The 6440-nt window shown below is 45.1% G+C and overlaps 1 protein-coding gene across 1 annotated transcript in view; it reads right to left on the bottom strand.

Annotated features, from left to right (window-relative positions):
- LOC122542129 (tetraspanin-4-like) overlaps positions 1-3592 on the bottom strand; it is a 37679-nt gene extending 34087 nt beyond the window's left edge. The window contains exon 1 of the mRNA XM_043679524.1: positions 3420-3592. The gene's annotated coding sequence lies outside the window, so the exon portion shown is untranslated. The remainder of the gene's footprint in view (positions 1-3419) is intronic.
- Between the last annotated feature and the right edge of the window lie 2848 nt (positions 3593-6440).

Here is a 6440-nt window from a genome sequence, read left to right as displayed (position 1 = left end):
CCTGTGCCAAAAGGGAATTCGCGGGTTACTCCCTCCTTTTCCGCTGCTACATCCATTCCAAAGGCACTGGCTATTTTTGGAGTACAGTCCCCTTGGATATTCTCCAATATTTACTCCCCAAGACCAAGTCCAGGGGTGAGAAAAGAGTGCAATTGACCTTTGTAACATTAAAGGGAACACCTTAGTCAGTCAGTGCAGTCCATACCCTGCTGTGTGCTCATTGGGAGTAGAAGTAGGCCACTCTGCCCCTCAAGCTGTGCTGTCCATTAAGATCACGGCTCATTCCCACTTATCCCTGATATACTTTCACCCACTTAATCTACCTCAGCGTCAAAAATACTCAAAAACACAGCTTCCCCACCACTGTGAGAAAGCATTCTAAAGACACATGATCTTCTGAGAGAAGAATATTTAAATCTCTTTATTAAATGGGAAACCACTTATTTTGAAATGATGACAAATTCTCCACATCCACCCCATCCAGACCCCTCAGCATTATTTTTAGGGTACAGCTGTTGATAGCCAGTTGCAGGCACACGAGTAGGGAGTGACAAAAATGTAATGTGGGAAATAGGAACGGGGTAGGCCATTTGGCCCTTCAACACCTGAGCTACAGGGAGAAGCTGAGCAGGCTGGGGCTGTTTTCCCTGGAGAGTCTGAAGCTGAGGGGTGACCTTATAGAGGGTTATAAAATCATGAGGGGCATGGATAGGGTAAATAGACAAGGTATTTTCACTGGGGTGGGGGAGTCCAAAATTAGAGGGCATAAATTTAGGGTGAAAGGGGAAAGATGTAAAAGGGACCTAAGGGCAACATTTTCACAACATGTATGGAAAGAGCTGCCAGAGGAAGTGGTGGAGGCTGGTACAATTGTAACATTTAAAAGGCATCTGGATGGGTACATAAATAGGAAGGGTTTGGAGGGATATGCGCCAAATGCTGGCAAATGGGACTAGATTAATTTAGGATATCTGGTCTTCATGGATGAATTGGACCGAATGGTCTGTTTCCGTGCTGTACATCTCTATGACTATGACTCTGACTCTCAGTTCGACACGATCCAGGACAAAGCAGCCTGCCTGATTGGCACCACATCCACTCCCTCTGCCACCGAAGGTTTGTTTTCATACGTTTCATTACCATGACTGGGTAACATCATCAGCGAGAGTACTCTCACCAGTACTCTCACCAGTACTCTCACTGATGATGTTACCCAGTCATGGTAATGAAACGTATGAAAACAAACCTTCCAGCTCAGCGAGCTAACTTACATACTTATCAACCTGAGCTACAAATCTTCTCAAACATCGCTAGCCTTCATGACCTTATAGATTTATGATACATGACAAAAGGGGTTATAGAGTGATAAATGTCTACACCACAGAAAAAGACCCTTTGGCCCATCTCATCTGTACTGGCCAAAAACCACCACCTAACTATTCCAATCCCATTATCCAGCACTTGGCCCATTGCCTTGTATGCCTGGTTATCGCCAAGTGCACATCTAAATATTTCTTCAATGTTGAGGGTTTCTGCCTCTCCCATGCTTACAGGCAGTGAGTTCAGATACCCACCACCCTCTGGGTGAAAAAATGTTTTCCTCACATCCCCTCTTACCCTCCTGCCCCATCCTTTAAATCTATGCCTGTTGGTTATTGATCCCTCCACCAAGGGGAACAGTTCCTTCCTGTCTACTGTATCCATACCCCTCATTTTACACATCGCAGTCATGTCTCCTTCTCAGCTTCCTCTGCCTCCTGAGTCGTTAGCACTGTTGCCTCACAGTGCCAGGAACCTGGGTTCGATACCACCCTCAGGCGACGTCTGTGTGCAGTTTGCACCTTCTCCTACATCCATGTGGGTTTCCTCCGGGTGCTCCGGTTTCCTCCCACAGTCCAAAGATGTGCACGTCAGGGTGGATTGCCCATGCTAAATTGCCCGTGGTGTCTAAGGATGTGTAATTAGGTGGATTGGCCTTGGGAAATGAAGGTTTATAGGGATAGGGTGGGGGTGAGTCTGGGTGAGGAGATGCTCTTCGGTGGGTCAATGCAGACTGAATAGACTGCTTCTGCACTGTATGGATCCTATGATTCCAACAAATCCCCAGTCTGTCCAATCTCTCATCATCACAAACTCTCCAGCCCAGGCAACATCCTGGCAAATCTCCTCTGCACCCTCTCCAGTGTTAACACACCCCTTGTGGATTCTAGAACTGCACATACTGTTGCAGCTGTGGAATAACCAAAATTTTATACAGTTAAAATATAACCTCCTTGTTGTATAAGGAGAATTCACGGATCAACCACCACCTTTTAGTTTCTTGTGTATGGTGACCTCCTCCAACGTCACCTCCTGCAATCCAAAGATATGCAGGTTTGATGACTTGGCCATGCTAAATTGCCCCATAGTGTTCAGGGATGTGCAAGACTAAGTAGTTAGTCATGGAAATAGGGATGGGGAATGGGTCTGGGTGGGAGACTGTTCGGAGGGTCAGAGTTGGGCCAAATGTTTCTACACTGTAGGCATTCAGTAATTCTAAAAAAAAACTTACTCTTTAACCAATTCCAAGAGGCACAATCTCCTCCCTCCTCTTCCCCCACAACTAAAGCCCCTCATCCCTCTACTGCATCATCAGTAACTACAGTAGTCCTTCAGGTGGATGTAAAACTAAAATAAGCTGATGGTCATTTCGAAGGGATACATCTTCACAAAGAGTCATCCTCCAATCTCCATCACACATAAACAATCTGGTAGCATGTGACTGATGGCATTGCTGCCAATGGGATCTTGCTGTGCTCAAACTGCCGGCCCGCGTCTCCTACATTGTAGGTGAAAGGCTGAGCGGCGATGTGAAGTTTTCTGAAAAACAACTCCACCAAAATAGACGTGGTCTTCCGCAATGTGATGTTAGTGGCAGGATTTTATCTGTGTCATTTTAGAATTCCCCCATCCCCGAATTCGTCGCTGCCCCTCTCCCTTACCGAACCCCTGAATCTGATTGAAAAGTTCCTTGCAGGAGGATGAGGCTGGGGAAAGAATCTGTGTTTGTTAAATCATCACAGCCCTGGACTGTGGGACTGAACAAAACAGCCTCTCCCTCTCTCTATATCTTTCCCTGACTCGAAATAAAAATGAAAAACAGGAGAAATCCGTCACAGTCCCTGCCTGCCTGGACAATTTACTGAAACAATCAAGTTAGGCTTGAACTTCTTTTAGAGATCACCCCCCAGCAACCAAACCCAGCTTTGAACTAGGGCAGAGTTTACAGATTAAATACCGTCTCCACCCCTTTACTAATCCTGCCTGTACACCCATTACCTCCCTGATACAGAACCCCATCACTCAACTCCCCCCCAAGTCTGGGAAAGATTATGTTAAATGCGTGCAATGCTATGTTCAAAAACAAATTGCTGGCTTACTTGTAAATTCCAGGCTGAAGCGCTTGGCAATTCTGAACGGGATCTTCCCGAGGCTGTTGTGGTAATCCAGAAACAGATCCCAACATTTATTTTGAGTACTGACACCAGGATGGATTGAGGGTCCGATGTTTGACTCCTGATTTGCAAGACAAGCGGAAGTAGGAGGGAGCCTGGGGCTCACATGGTTACAAAGAGGCGGAGGGGAGGGGGAAATTAAGGCCAAAGTTTGGAATATTTAACAAAAAGTGGCGAGAGGGAAAAGTTCAGAACATCAAATCCAGTTACAATTTCAACAGCAAAAAAGTCCAAATTGTTATTTAAAAAGTACATACAAAGTTTATAAAGACAGGGAGAAATAAAAGTTTAAGTTTTATTAAAGATAAATCTCTTCAATCATTAGGTTGAGCAAGGCTAAAATATTGTGGGATCAAGGATAAATTTTGTATGAAATTGAACACAGGATGAGAGGTGATGTGAAACTCAATAAAACTGACTTTATAGCTCCGAGCTTCAAACATTAACTTTCAGCTAGCTCCCTGAGCTGCTTTTATCCTGAAAACAAAACAAAACTCAAAAGAACTGCAGATGCTGGAAATCAGAAACAAAAACAGAAATTGCTGGAAAAACTAGAGTTCCGAAGAAGGGTCACTGAATCCAAAACACTAGCTCTGCTACAGACTCAGAGGTCACACGACACTAGGTTACAGTCTGACAAAATTTATTTGAAATCACAAGCTTTTGAAACTCTGCTCCTTCATCAGGATTTCTGAGGTTGTCCATCTCAGTCCAGCACTGGTATCTTCACTTAGAGCCATAGAGTCATGGAGATGTACAGCACGGAAACAGACCCTTCGGTCCAACCCGTCCATGCCGACCAGATATCCCAACCCAATCTAGTCCCACCTGCCAGCACTCAGCCCATATCCCTCCAAACCCTTCCTATTCATATACCCATCCAAATACCTCTTAAATGTTGCAATTGTACCAGCCTCCACCACATCCTCTGGCAGCTCATTCCATACCTGTACCACCCTCTGCGTGAAAAAGTTGCCCCGTAGGTCTCTTTTATATCTTTCCCCTCTCACTCTAAACCTATGCCCTCTAGTTCTGGACTCCCCCACCCCAGGGAAAAGACTTTGCCTATTTACCCTATCCATGTCCCTGATAATTTTGTAAACCTCTATAAGGTCACCCCTCAGCCTCCTCACAGATGCTGCCAGACCTGCTGGGTTTTCCCAGCAACTTCTGTTTTTGTTTCTTTATCATCTGCTGCCCATAATTAATCATCCTCTAAAAATAATCACATATTTAATCCAAATTATTCCACTTAGTTATGTCAACATCCCACACAGTGTAAACAAGTAGAATTTACAGTAAACTGCAACTAGCGGCCATATTTCCGTTTAAATGTTCTATTTTTTTGTTTGTTCTCTTTTGTGTGTTTCACTCACTCTTTCAATTTAGCTGGGTGTCCCAGTCCTCATGTCTGATTGGTTACCCCCAAACTCAGACTTCCTGCTTTGTTGGAACATCAGAACTGGGAGCAGGGGTAGACCATTTGGCCCATCAAGCCTGCTCCCCCAGTCAATAAGATCTTCTTCGTGGACTCAGCTCCACTTACCCGCTTGCTCACTATAATTCTTACTTCCTTAACTGTTCAAAATCAACAAAGTGGCTTCAACTGCTTGAGTGGGCAGGGAATTCCACAGATTCACAACCCACAGGGAGATGTAGTTCCTCCTCAACTCAGTCACAAATCTGCTTCCCCTTACTTTGAAGTTATGCTCCCTAGTTCTAGTTCCAACATAAAATCGTCATATTTTGATTTGCTACTTCCTGTTCCCAAGCCACCTCCATTCCCACATCTCCACCCCCTTTTCCTTTTCTCTCTCCTCTTCCCGGTTTTCCCCACCTACTCCCTTCCCATACTCTATTCCTTCTCCCTTATTCTTTAGATTAGATTCCCTACAGTGTGGAAACAGGCCCTTTGGCCCAACCAGTCCACACCGACCCTCCAGAGAATAACCCGCCCAGACCCATCTCCCTCTGACTAATGCACCTAACACTATGGGCAATTTAGAATGGCCAATTCACCTGACCTGCACATCTTTGGACTGTGAGAGGAAACCGGAGCACCCGGAGGAAACCCACACAGACACGGGGAGAATGTGCAAACTCCACACAGTCAGTCGCCCGAGGCGGGAATTGAACCTGGGACCCTGGTGCTGTGAGGCAGCAGTGCTAACCACTGAGCCATAGTGCTGTTGATTTGTTGCTATTTCCCTCCTATCTCCTCTTTCATTCCCTTTTGTACTCTTCCATCACTCCATTCTTATCTCATTCCTATATTCCCTGTTGCACCAGTGTTGTTCCCCTCTTCCATTCCTTACTTTGTAATTCTGTGTCTGATTCCCCATTCTACCTCTGTCATCTCCATCAACATCTTGGAGGGGGCTAACCATTGACACAAAACTGGACTCACTATATAAATACAAGAACAGGTACTGTAGTGATTGTAACAAGGTCAGGCAGGTAGACCTCATAGAATATGAGTTCACTGATTGGGGCTGTTGATCTGGACCAATCAGGGAGCCCTGGTTGACAGATATTAGCATGAGTGTTGGGAGTGGAGTGCATTATTTCTCCCTCCAATTCTATTTTGATTTAGTCCCTACCCTCCCCTTCACTGTTTTGATCACACAGCACTGCCCTTTGATGTGAAGGGCAGTGCTTGTCACTGGCCACCCGGGTGTTTTCCTATCTTCCTGGTGGTGGAAATTGAATAAAGATTCGTGCACTTTGTGTCTTTCACTGTGTCTCACCCCTGCACACACACACCATGGGTGCTGGGGATAAAATAAGCACTACCGCATTTAGGTGGTAGTGTGGGGATTAAATTTTAGAAAAAAAAAGAGATAAAGGAAAAAAAAAAAATTAGCATGAGTGTTGGGAGTGGAGTGCATTATTTCTCCCTCCAATTCTATTTTGATTTAGTCCCTACCCTCCCCTTCACTGTTTTGA

This window comes from Chiloscyllium plagiosum, chromosome 39 (genome assembly GCF_004010195.1).
Source record: "Chiloscyllium plagiosum isolate BGI_BamShark_2017 chromosome 39, ASM401019v2, whole genome shotgun sequence".
NCBI lineage: Eukaryota > Metazoa > Chordata > Chondrichthyes > Orectolobiformes > Hemiscylliidae > Chiloscyllium > Chiloscyllium plagiosum.
The sequence above is the reverse complement of the archived record's forward strand: the minus strand, read 5'-3'. Positions and strand labels throughout refer to the sequence as shown.